The sequence below is a fragment of the Lissotriton helveticus genome, chromosome 11, assembly GCF_964261635.1.
Source record: "Lissotriton helveticus chromosome 11, aLisHel1.1, whole genome shotgun sequence".
NCBI lineage: Eukaryota > Metazoa > Chordata > Amphibia > Caudata > Salamandridae > Lissotriton > Lissotriton helveticus.
In genome coordinates this window covers 140,897,915-140,910,750 of record NC_136072.1, presented here as the reverse complement: position 1 = coordinate 140,910,750, position 12,836 = coordinate 140,897,915, and positions in this window count along the sequence as shown.

Here is a 12,836-nt window from a genome sequence, read left to right as displayed (position 1 = left end):
GAGAATGGTGTCGAGGGCAAAGCTCTGGAATGGATTAGATCTTACTTATCCCTCCGCACTTTCCAGATCTCCTCTTCGGAGGCATGTTCTGAGGTATTCCACTCTCCTCATGGTGTGCCGCAGGGATCAATCCTGAGCCCTCTGTTTTTTAATTTGTATCTACGACCGCTGGCCAATCTTGTAGAAAACTTTGGTCTAAGTTTAATGACCTATGCAGACGACTCGCAAGTCCTGTTTTCACTCTCTAAATCCGACTTGTCTGTCCCCTCTGCATTAAAAGTAGGCCTCCAAGAAATATTTAGTTGGATGTCAGCCAACCAACTCAAATTAAATGGAGATAAGACAGAGGTCCTACTGTTAGGAAATAGTAAAGACCTCTGGAAAGACTCCCATTGGCCATCGTCATTAGGCAAACTCCCACCTTCAGCCTCTCAGGTTAGAAACCTTGGGGTCATCATAGATGACAGTCTATCTATGACTCAACAAGCAAATAAAGTGGCAGGTATTTGCTTTGCCATTCTTAAATGGTTACGCAAAATAGTCTGGATGTTGCCACCCACTACCCAAAAGACCGTGGTCAATGCCTTAGTGACATCTCGGCTTGATTACGGTAACATCTTATACTTGGGTTCAAACAAGGCAGTGATAAAGCGTCTACAGTTAGTGCAGAACGCTGCGGCCAGACTGCTCTGCAAAATCCCTAGATCCGCCAGGATCACCAAACATCTCAGGGAGTTGCATTGGCTTAAGGTTGAAAACCGAATTCGTTTCAAGGCCCTGAGTTATTTATTTAAAATCAAAGCTGGCACTGCCCCCAAATATCTACAGGCACTTGCTAAACCCTACCTCCCAAATCGCAGTCTCCGTTCAGGCACAGCTGCAAACTTTGTGGTACCAAGGTTTAAACGGGCCAGAATAGGCGGGAGATCCTTTTCCTACCTGGGCCCAACGTTGTGGAACTCACTGCCTATTCATATACGCAAGGAGGAAAGCTACATGAATTTTAGAAAAAGTGTAAAAACATGGTTATTCAATAAATAAATGCTTTGACTGTTCTCTCTCTAGTGGTATCGTGTTCATGCTGGTCCGGCGCCGGGAAACCCTTTGTGGGTAGCTGTGCGCCTTACAAGTGCTATAAAATAAATAAATAAAAGGAAAGAAAGGTGCTTGACTTCCTGTACACAAATTTTAACCAATCCTGTAGCTGCTCCCCTTCTGTTTTAAGCAAGAGAGCAGCCTCAGGATTGGTTAGAGCAGGCCAGGTGTTATTCTTAACTCCACAAATCTGTGGCAAAATAAAAAATGAACTCTTTTGGCACCAGGCAGGATCCCCGTGGGACCGCCCACCAGACCTGGGGGCCAGAGACTCCTTACCCTGCCCCCCTTTTTAGGATTTACTTTTTTCTAGAACTCCAGAAGAGACCCGAGACCTAAGATGGTTTTCACTGTTTGACCATTCTTCACCAAACTTTCCCCCAAAAGTTATCCACCTCAGAACATTTTAGGGTGCTCCATCAAGTGGGAACTGAGAAAAAGGGGAGTCCCAAAATGCCTATTCCCCATTCATTTTCCCATAGAAACTTTAGACACAGCTACAGCCCAAATTCCTGAACGAAGAAAGGTAGATCTTGTTTGTGATTGGTTACATCTGTTCAGAAGTTTTTGAGAAAATTAACTCCAAAACTTTGTATATATCACACTGCTGAGGCTCTGTGGATTCGACAGATCCCATGCTGAGATCTGATTAATTGCCAACACATCAAAAAAAGTATGGTCTCTGTTGGACTTGGCCCTTTTTGGCTAAAGTTCCTTAAACTTTTGGCTTTCCCCTCAACCATTTTCTGACATAGTGATGCCAACTTAGATGCTTTGGGCACTCTGCCACTGCTGATCAGTGTCAACGTGCAAGTGCTTCCTGTGTAAAGTATAATGGCAATTGGTTGTCAATGATTGGTATGTTTGCCTGACTAGTAAATTCCCTAGTTAAGTGCTCTATGTGTGCCAGGGCTGGTAATTCAAATGCTACTAGTGGGCCTGCAGCACTAATTGTGCCACCCACACAAGTAGCCTTAAAGAGAGAACTCAGGCCTGCCACTGCAGTGCCTGCGCGCAGTTTGTTAAACTGCCATGTTGTCCTGACAAGTGCACCCACTTGCCAGGCCTTACCCTTCTCTTTCTATGCACATCAGACACCCCTATGGTAGGTCCAAGGTACCCCCTGGGCAGGGTGCAGTGCATGTGAAAGGTAGGACATGTACTAAGGTGTGTACCATGTTCTCCTAACAGTGAAATACTCTCCATTTAGTTTTTCACTGTTGAAAGGCCATCCTGTCCATTGGACACATCGAGGAGGCTGTGTAATATGTTTTCCAGCCTATCTTTCCAAAGGCTTAAGATGGAGAGGTGAAGTTTAGTGTGCCTGAACTCACAATGTAATAACACATCTTTTTATGAAGGTGGTTTTTGCATTGTGTGTTTAGAAACCACTCTTTTAAAAGTGGCTGAGTTTTTGTGCTCTAACTGTTCTGTGTGACTCTGCCTGGTTGTGGATTGACTGTTGGATTTGAAAAGTTATAGGATCTATGGAATGGCTTGACCCAGGGGTAGTGGTGAGACAGCAACCCCCCTGACCTTCATCTTGAGTGTAGGGGGGTAGGAGTAGCCCCTGGAGGTGAAGAGGCCTGGGCTGCCGCCATAAAACAATGGCTCCATCTCTTGCTGAGTGATTGAGGATCCAGACCCCCACTATCAAAGAAAGATGGTGTTACTGGCAGGGAGACACCCAGAACTTGTTTGAACAGGGGTCAGTGCCCCCTGAACACAAATACTTCAAATACATTTAGGGGTATAACTATGAGAGCTGAAGCCCCTGAACTGTGGAGAAATGGATTGATCAAGACTGAAAAGGATTGAAGCTACTTTGTGGTCAAGAGGACCCTCAGCGAAGGAAGAAAAAGCGGAAGAGACTGAAGGAAAGGACTGACCCTTGCTGTGTGTTGTGGGGCTGGCCTGCAGTTTGCTGCTTTAACCAAGGAGAGGCTAAAGGGTCTTTGCTGTGTGCTGTATCCCGCTCCTTGAAAGGACTTTGCTGTGTACTGTGTCCGGCAGCAACTTATTCCCAAGGGCCCGAAATGAGCTGGCTCTCTGTTGCGGAAACTCAGGAACACAAAAGTGTCCAATTGATTCTCAGTGATGCTGTGTGCGTGTGCTTTGTGCAGCCTGAGCCCTTCTTGAGGATTGCCCTGTTATCGTGCACCCGGAGTTCAAGGGAGTCTCAGCGAAGCTGTGTGCGTGTGCTTCCTGCAGCCTGAGACCTTTGTGAGGAGTGCCCTGTTATCGTGCGCCTGGAGTTTAAGTGACTCTCAGCGATGTGGTGTGCGTGTGCTTCCTGCAGCCTGAGACCTTCATGAGGAGTGCCCTGTGATCGTGCACAACTGAAGCTAAAGTGAGTCTCAGCGATGCTGTATGCGTGTGCCCTGTTGCAGCCGGAGATCTTCATAGCCCCAGCGGCCAGGACCGGCAGCCCCAGAGGAGCAGAGCCGCCGGCCCGAGCCTGCCGTTGCCAGAGCGGGACCTCAAACCAACCCCTTCAAGGGAGGGCCCGAGTTCCACTGCCCGGAATCCACAAAGTTGCATCAGAGGCCGAAGTCGCGGGAAGAAGAGAGGAGAACGAGGTCGCACCCCCCAGGTAATGTGTGTCGCCGACTAGGGTGGGGTGCGGCTTGGAGAGAAACGCTCTTGACCTCTACGAGTCCTGCATCGCGAGCCTCTGCTTCGGCTCATATCGCGGCCCGTACTTGCCAAGGAGAGGCAGTACCGGGGCCAGAGTGTGGAGGAGCACCTTGGTTTACACCATACCAGTGTGGGTGCATCTGTTGACAGAAGCTGATGGCGAGTCAGTACGAGTGGCGGAGAGACCGCCTAAGGCACCGATTGTCGTATTACGCATTGTGTTATTACTGCATTACAAACTACCTGATTGTGGTATTACGCATTGCATTATTTCTGCATTACGAATTACCTGATTAAAGTATTACGCGTTGCATTACTTCTGCATTACGAACTACCTGATTGTTGCATTACGCAATGCATTATTTCTGCATTACGAACTACCTGAATGTTGCATTATGCATTTCACTATTTTTGAATAACAAACTACCTGATTGTTACATTACGCATTGCATTAGGTTGCATAATGAACAACCTGATTGTTTTTGTTACGCATTTCATTATTTTGGCATTATGAACTGCTTGATTGTTGCATAACGATGGCATTATTTTTACATTGCAAAGTTGCTGATTCTTGCATTACGAACTTCATGGCATTGCATTAGGACTGCAGTGGATCATTTAGAATTGATCATTAATATCGCCAAAACTTACAAGGGCTGGCTGGCCAAACAACCGGAGGAATATTACAAATATGCATATGTTGGATTTATATCATGTGGTCTCATCGTATATCTTTTTATATAAATGTATACTTGTTTTTATGAAACTCGTGTGGAGTCCATTTGTGGTGTCATTATTGGGTTTCTGAGAGAGTGGTTGCAAATACTTTACACACTTGCCTTGAAGATAAGCTTGGCTGCTCGTGACAAGCTACCGAGGGGTGAGCGGGGGCTATCTGAGAAGGTGTCCTTCCTTTCCCTAACGTGGAAGCAAAGGTTCTTATTTGGCCTAAGGTACCTACCTCAGCTAACCCACGGCCCCCCAGGTCTAACAGTCTCCTGAACTCCTATTACACCTCCCCGGGGTCGGCCAGAGTGGTGGCTCAAAATATTCCTCTTGGGGAGGGTGCAAGTGGCACCCCTCTCCAAGCCCCTGTGAGGCCCCAGGGACCCCATTCCATGGTATTGTAATATAAAATAAGAGGAAGAGGCACACCCCTCCCCCTTTAAAAAAACGGTGCAGGAGATGATTTTTCCAGGTTCAAAAGTGGCTTGGCGACGTTGGCTGTGCAAATAGGTCGAGCGCAGGGGTTGGTTGCAGGACAGGCTCCGCAGCCAGGCCATGGTCAGAGTGGGTTTGGCTGCCTGTAGGGGGTTAACATGGACTGACTTCAGGCCTGGCTTTATATATGGTAATAAAATAATGCTTTACATTACATTAGTGGAGAAGTGTAGAGAAGTGTGGCTCAATGGTTAGAGCAGGCAGACCTTGATGCAGAGCTCTGGCCAGGGATCAGGGTTCGATTCCCGCCTCGGCGGGTCTCCGGCTCATTAATTCCCCTGACTGGATATTCTCGCCTCAGTGCCTGTTCTGATCATGGGTCCCACGCTGCAACTCTGGGCAATAGCTTGCTTAGTCTCCACAACGGCCCCAAAAGCGCTGGGATGCCTGGCTGCACCTGGGGGGTGCCCAGGAGTGGATATTTCCCAGGAAAGCCAGGAAGGGTTCCTAAGCGGTATACGGACAGCGCCGGGACACCTCCGGTGGAGGTAGCTGTGCGCTTTACAAATTCCTACACTTACATTTATTTTAAAAGACCCTAGAAATTCACTGAAAAAAACAAATGTTAAGTTAACATTATAGTTGGGTGCATTTTCAGTGACACCATAAGGGTTTAAACATTCCAAACTACGCAAATCCACCAAGTATAGTTATCTCAAGTAACTATAGGTCATCTCCTATGTTAACTATAACTTGTTCTCTCACCATGCACTACTAATTTCCCCACATATTACATCAGTCAGTGACTAAACTTACTCAATAGGTCATGAAAAAGAATATATTAAAACAAGCTCAAACAGGATTCAGAGCTTACTGTTGTACTTAGTTGAGTTAGTTGGCAGTTAAAGCGCTGGAAGTTAAAGGGGAAAAGAAAGTTTTTGTATGTTATGTTGATTGTCCTACAATATTTGCTAAGTGTAGCCAGGTGGCCATATTATGCGGTATGGCTGAGATTGACACAATTCCCAAAAGTGGACCTATTGCCTCACACCAGTAATCATTCTCTTTTTATCTGGTAGAGTCGCAAAGAACAGACAGGCTTACTTAGAGGAACAGGTGTAAATCATTTTACAGTATCAACATTGACTATAAGTAATTGACACAACTTGAAAGAAATCTTGACTCCAATTTATGAAATAGAGCTTATTTTGTGTACATTTTGAAACCAAAATGAAATCAATACAAAGTGCATGACAAGGCTTGCCGACTTTAAAGTGTTCAAGAAATAAATACTTTGCAGAGCTGTCAAACTTTACCATTGCAGTCAGTAGGGAAAATCTCAGGTGACAGTCACTTGCAGGGTGAGTTCAATGGAACCCACTTGGAATTAAGGTCTTGCGGGTCCAAAAACCACGTTTTGACAGTAAGAACAATTTTACCTTGCCCAGGGAGTCTGGATGAAGAGGTGAGTTGGCTGTTCTTGGTGCAGAACAGGAGCCGTCAAAAAACAGTGCATGGCGAAACAGTACTTGCAGGTTGAGTTTAGAGGAGCCCCTTGGAAGGAAAGTTTGGAGGGGCCCCTGGACCAGGAATCACCAGGTAGAACAGCACTACCTAGCTCAGTCCTCTCTGCTGCAGAAGGGGCCTGGCTATCCATGGTTCTGAATTGGACTGCATGAGCTGGCTTTACCAGGTATGCCAACAAAGCAATTTTGGGGAGCAGGGACTTGACAACTGCACCACAGGAGTGGAGGGGGGTTGTTGCAAAAAGTTATCTTCTTGTGGGGCGTGGAGTGAAGCAGTTAGTAGTCAGCCAAACCATCAACAAGCCGTGGTCCCCTCAAAGGTCACAACTGGGTCAAACTTCTTCTAGAGAACTTGGGAAAGCTGTAGAGGGCTGAGAATCTTTGAGGTTCAGGACTACGCTTCCTAGAAGGCACCTGGCTGGTTACTTTCGGGCTGGTCCACGACAGCCCGGTGGTCAGTCCTTTTTTGGATTGTGGTAGTGTGGTTTATGCCTGCTGACTGCAAGGCACCTAGTACCTGGTCTGGGACGAGTCATAGTCCTGTAGTTGCAGGGGGGCTGCCACAGTAGCAGCACTTTGTGCCTCTTCTTTGTGTTGTCTTGCCTTGTGCTGACACAGCTTCTTCTTTGTCCTTTTATTCTTCAGAGCAGATCTGGAAATCTGTTGTTTAGGGGTGTGAGGACTAGTAGCCAATAGGCTACTAGTCCTGCTGGTACGGCACCCCTGCGGTGACCACATCCGGGGGTGTCTGTCACCAAACTAGCAAGAATGAACCCACCATTCTTGGGACTTTTTAAGGTGGCACAAGCCATTTTCGACTGTACAGACCCACTAGCCCACCCTGGAGGTTTGGCTTACCTTTTGGGGTGAACACCACTTGAATGCCTAATTTCTGAACTGCTCACAAACACGAGTGCCTGGGGCACCAGGGGTCTTTGTCTCCACTGGGAGACAAGACACTTACATGTCAAAGGCTGTGAAACCTTTGAGTCTTGCTGTCCTGATGAGCTGTTCACTAGCCATCCTGGGAGGGTGGAGGTATGACCTCCCTCCCCTCCAAGCCTTTTTTCACACAACCACTGGGAGGGATAGCACGCAGCAGCAGGGGGTCAGACTTCTGTGATGTGGCAAATTGCTCAGAAAACCCACAAGGGCACAAGGGAACTCGGTATCTCGGTGGGAAAACTCTAAGGATGCCACCTCAGTGCATGCCAGCTCACCCTCGACATGAGAATCCTTTCAGGGATGAAAAAGCACAGTGTCTGATACCAATCATGGCTACATTTGGTGGTATCATCGTGGAGCTGCCTCTCTCTGTTTTGTCCAGTAGCCAGTTCACATTAACTTATGGACCGCCAGTCACGTACAGTAAACTTGGATGGCAAAGTTAATGTCGAGGCATAGATATCTGTACATACATGCCTTCACCATTAAGTTAATGCATCCTGCCTCCTGGTCTTTAGGTGGCCTACCTTAGGGGTGACTTACATACTGTAAGGAAGTGAGGTACCTCTGTCACACATGGTATGTGCAGTGTTCTACTTGAGCAGAGACACCAATTGTGCAGGCTGCAGTAGCAGCTCTGCAGACTTTACTTTTACTCAGGTCACTCAGGGTGGCACAATTACTGCTGCAGCCATGATGCCCCCTTTAACACCCTTGCCCTTACCACTGGTACCATATACTAGGGACTTGCAAGACGGGGCTAAAGCATCTTGAAAATCAGGTGTACCCATTCACATTACCTTTTGAGGGAAAGAGCACTGGCACTGTTGCCTGATTACAGGTCCCAGTGCACTTTCACTTCTAAAGCCACATCATCTAGAGCAAAAGGTAGGGGGTTACTATCCAAAAAGGGCACTTTCCTATAATAAAGTGCTCACAAATCTATTGTGTACTAAACTGTGTTGATGGGGAGTAGATCACAGGCTACTGTAGTGTTGTGTGCAGTAGGAGGACCCTTGTGGACGTAGGTAGACTGCTTGTAAAGTTACATATTCAGTTGAGAGGTATTTATGTGTATCTGCGAGTGCTCAATAAGCCTATGATTCATACATTCACCATGTTGTCTTCCTCTTAAAATATTAAGATATTGTTGCTCATGCCTGTGTACTTGTATTAGTTCATATTGTGATTTTTTAATCCCTAGGTATTATTGAGCGTACAGTGTTTAAATGTATACCTTGTTGTTTTTTCTTCGAAAATGTTTATAGAGTCATAATATGTTGTACTCCCCTTCCCCTTCCTACCCTCCCTTTTCTACCCTTTTTTGGTTATCACATTTTCCTTCATACAGCATGATTGTTGTAACAGTTATTTTTCTGTATTCTTTTATATTTCCGATATTAATTGTGATTCTCTAAGCTTAGATATAATGCTGTTCTTTTTCTCTTGATCTTCAATGAACTCAAACTTAAAAAATAAAAAATGAGCCTATGATGCAGTGCACTCACTTAACAGTTGGATGCCAAAGAATAAAGATGTGTATTGCAGAGCTCTGGGTGTGGCATAGTCATTAGCGTGCTCCAGAGCTGTAGTGGATACTACAACTGGCAACGAGTAGTGGATACCTAGACTGAAGAAACACAACTGCTCTCCCTGAGAGTTTGCAGAGTTCCAGCAAACTGCCCGTGCATGCCAGATGTGCCCCAAGAAGCCGTCCACGGGTGGCATATGTGGGGGTCAAAGTGCACCTCTAGCTCATACAATGCGCAGGTCAGAAAGCCTACCAGATGCCTACTGGTAAGGCCAAAAGAAGAGATACCGTGCCACATCGTAATACAGAGCCATTATACATACAAAGTAGAAACGCTAAAGGCAGTAACAATCAGGTACAAGAAACTAAATTCTACTCACCAGCAAAAAACAAGCAAAGTGCCATACAACCTCAAAATCTGGCGAGGCCACTCAAGCGTAAACACCGTGGGTGTGTTTATGAAGCCATTGGTCCCTGCAGAAATTATCAAAAAGCCAGCTGGTGCCTTTCAGCCCAACTCAAAAAGTCTTCAAGAAATTGAAGTTCTCGGATGGCTGCAGAAAAGAGAGCCAATGACATTGTATTAGCTTCTTAAAGAAGGCGTATTTCCTGGACATACCAAAGATAGCGAATCTCTGCCTGTATACAACCTCTCTCCTTTAAGGTAATTGATCCTCAAAACGAGAACGACCCGCTCTTGTGTAAACACGCACAAATACTGGTGCAAAACAATGGTATTTCCTGCTCTTGCTTTTTCTTCGAATGTACGATTCATTCAGTTTTTGTTTGATTTCATAGTTTGACAAATGAAATTAAGAGACATTTAATAATAAACTTCACATTTACTTTCATAGTTTGACAAATGAAATTAAGAGACTTTTAAAAATAAACTTCACATTTACAGAGGGAGTTTCACATTGAAGCACCTGTCACAGTGAGCCAAGAAGTGTTTCCACAAGTGAACTCAGCATGTTTTACGGTACCATTTAAAATGTGCGACTTTCCAAATTGCTAAAGGAAATACAATAGACACTAATTGCCATTGATTGCTCACATTCAATAGTGACTAATGGGTCTGGTGCTGCTGAATCTAATTTTTAAGGAAAGCCTCGGATTTCGGAACAATTCGAAGCTGTAAATATGCACCATTATTTTCAAAATATTAGTAAAAGGTGCCGCAAATGTGCTGTTTTCCAACTAGGAGGAAATCTCTTTTTGTTGAGGCTGATGGAATTTTTTTTCGTTCTATCGACCGGAGGAGAGCCCATTCTTTCCAGGTATTTCTTAGCCTATATAAAGCAGGCTTTATGGACTAAAAGGGGCTGCGTATTTAAAAAAAAAAAACAAAGAAACAATCGACTCGATGCCCCAATCTCCCGCAGGCCGCACTGCCACCTTGCAGTCATCGATTACCCACCTCTACCGCTAACAATCAAGGTTGCTGAGAGCAGCAGCATGGCAAACCTTAAAAATAGAGGTGATAAATTAAGATATTGGTTTCTCTCATCTGGGCACATTTTCATTACTCGTTGATCAGTATGGCTGCTGTTCACTTTTTCCCTGCGGTTATGCATCATCCTATAGTGAAATATATTTTGATAACCTTTGGCAATTTATTATGTACAATACAGGTTGCAAACATATAAAGTCGAAATATATATACCCCAATTATATTATGCTCAAGATTTTTTCTCTCAGTGAAATTTCTACTTCACTTCAGGGGCTCCTTACACCAGAACATTTAGCAGCAAATGCCATGCAATCTTTTGTGTTACTGTTATCTCTTTTTTTAACTACTTACTAAACTGCAAGCTGTCACCCAAGGGCACCATTGCGCCAGAGACCAACACCGCAACAGAAAGGCATAATATTGTTAACCTATTTATAACAAATATCGGTAATGTCAGTGGGTCTGGCTATTATATGAAAGTGCTTTCGTTGGCAATGGTGGGTTCTGGTATTCAATAAGTGATTATACAAATTAAAAGCACTCTATCATGCACTTTAGCAATTAAGCACCCTTTCATGCACCCATTGACTCTTTCTTCCATCTACTCACACAGACAATAAACTCACAAATTCAACAACATGTGCAAAATAAATGTAAAACATAAAAGTATATAAAGAATATATGCTGCCATCTAAACATGTCAGGCATATGCTTGAAATCAGTGCCTAATTTGTAAAAATATAACTGCCAGGGCCATTATAAGGAGGCTGCAGCAGCTTGGCACCACCCATTGCCCCTGCAAGCACTTCTTATGACAGTACTAACACAACTACTAACCCTCACACTCCTTCAAGTGTAACAATTCAGACTCCTCCAGGCCATCTAAAGCTATAAGAATAGCTTGGTTGGCAGATTTTCATTATTGTGATGTATATTGAATTACTAAGCAAAGACAAGGAGATGGTGGACGGAGAGCTGATAATTTTCATTCACTCAAGGATTCAACCCAGATCTGCGAGTGGCGGAGAGTGTATGAAATGTTTCAGCAATCCGACCATCATCTCCTTGTGTTTGCTTTGTTCCTCCTAAGTTGGCAGGGTATACCCAGACTTGGGTACCTTGCTCTTCCCTCATGAGGGGTGTTACAACGAAACTGGTCCCAGGAAGCTTGTTTCAGGTCCAGGGAAGACCTGGCCAGGCAGTTCGGGTTGACAGTTCCCAGGAACAGGGTCAAGGCTGATTTGCATATGGCTGGGGCTGAACTGGGGTGGCGAAGTGAGCTAAAGAATGATGATGGATTAAACCCAGATCTGTAACTGGGGCTGAGTGTCTGAAAAGTTTTGGCACTCCGTCCATCATCTCCTTGTGTTTACTTTATTGAATTACTAAACTGTTGTCTGCTCATCTGTAAACTAGACAAACACTGCCACCATGTGGCAGACTGGCTTAAGTGCTGCTGTTGACAAATAGGCCCTGGTGCCAAGCACCGGACGGCAAGGGCTAAAATTAAGCATTGTTTTTAATAACGAATACAATTATACCCAGCAAAGGGTGCCCCTCTTTCAATGGTATTATATATGATGTTTTGTTTTAGTGAAGTTCCGGAATGGCAGCAACAATCGGAACCACTGTGTTGGCCAGCTTGGAATGGTAAACCAGTAAAATTTTGAACAGTATATTTTATGATGGTGGTCTGGTCTAGTAGCAGTGTGGTCTCATGGAATGCGGCACACTGAAGATGAGGTGAAAAGCAAACAAGCACTCCGTTAGCACTTCCTGGGTGGATGTAGTACACACTAATAAAAATGAAAATAAAAAGATAAGATGGAAAGAAATGAAAAAAAAATGGTAAACCAAATGACTGGCTCACCAGTCCTGCCACGGAAACATACTTATTTTCAAGTGGCTCATAATCAGAACAAGCACTGGCAATGGCAATAACTCTAGCTTAAGAATTAAAGTGGTTTTGGTGTCATGGCTGGGTTTAGGCACTTAATAAGTCATCAACATTGCACTCTGTCACTCATCTTGGCATGTATGTATCATTCATCCATCCACTTCATGAATTTACCCTTTAACACAATTGCAATAAAGCAAACACTATTGCAAGAATATGCCCACTGTGTTTATGAGAGTCTGATACCCTTTGATGCCTAAAGTAAACTATTTACTTTCCTCTGTATTTTTTCATTATGCTCTTTTGGAAATGTAAGGGGTGTGGGATCATACAAAAAGGAAACTTTTGGAAGGTTGGCCCTACCATAGATTGTCAGTGCTAAATTGTTCCATCTCATCTGAAGCTTCTCCACTTTGCAGCTTACTTTTTCAAGTTTACCATGCGGATATCCCCCACTTTATGTACTATTTAGATTCCTAAAGACCTCATCTGCTTTTTAAAGTTCTCGGCTAACCTCAATTCCCCTTTATTCATTAGGTACCCTGAGATCTTACCAAACTACTCAGCATACTCGACAATTTTAAATATTGAACA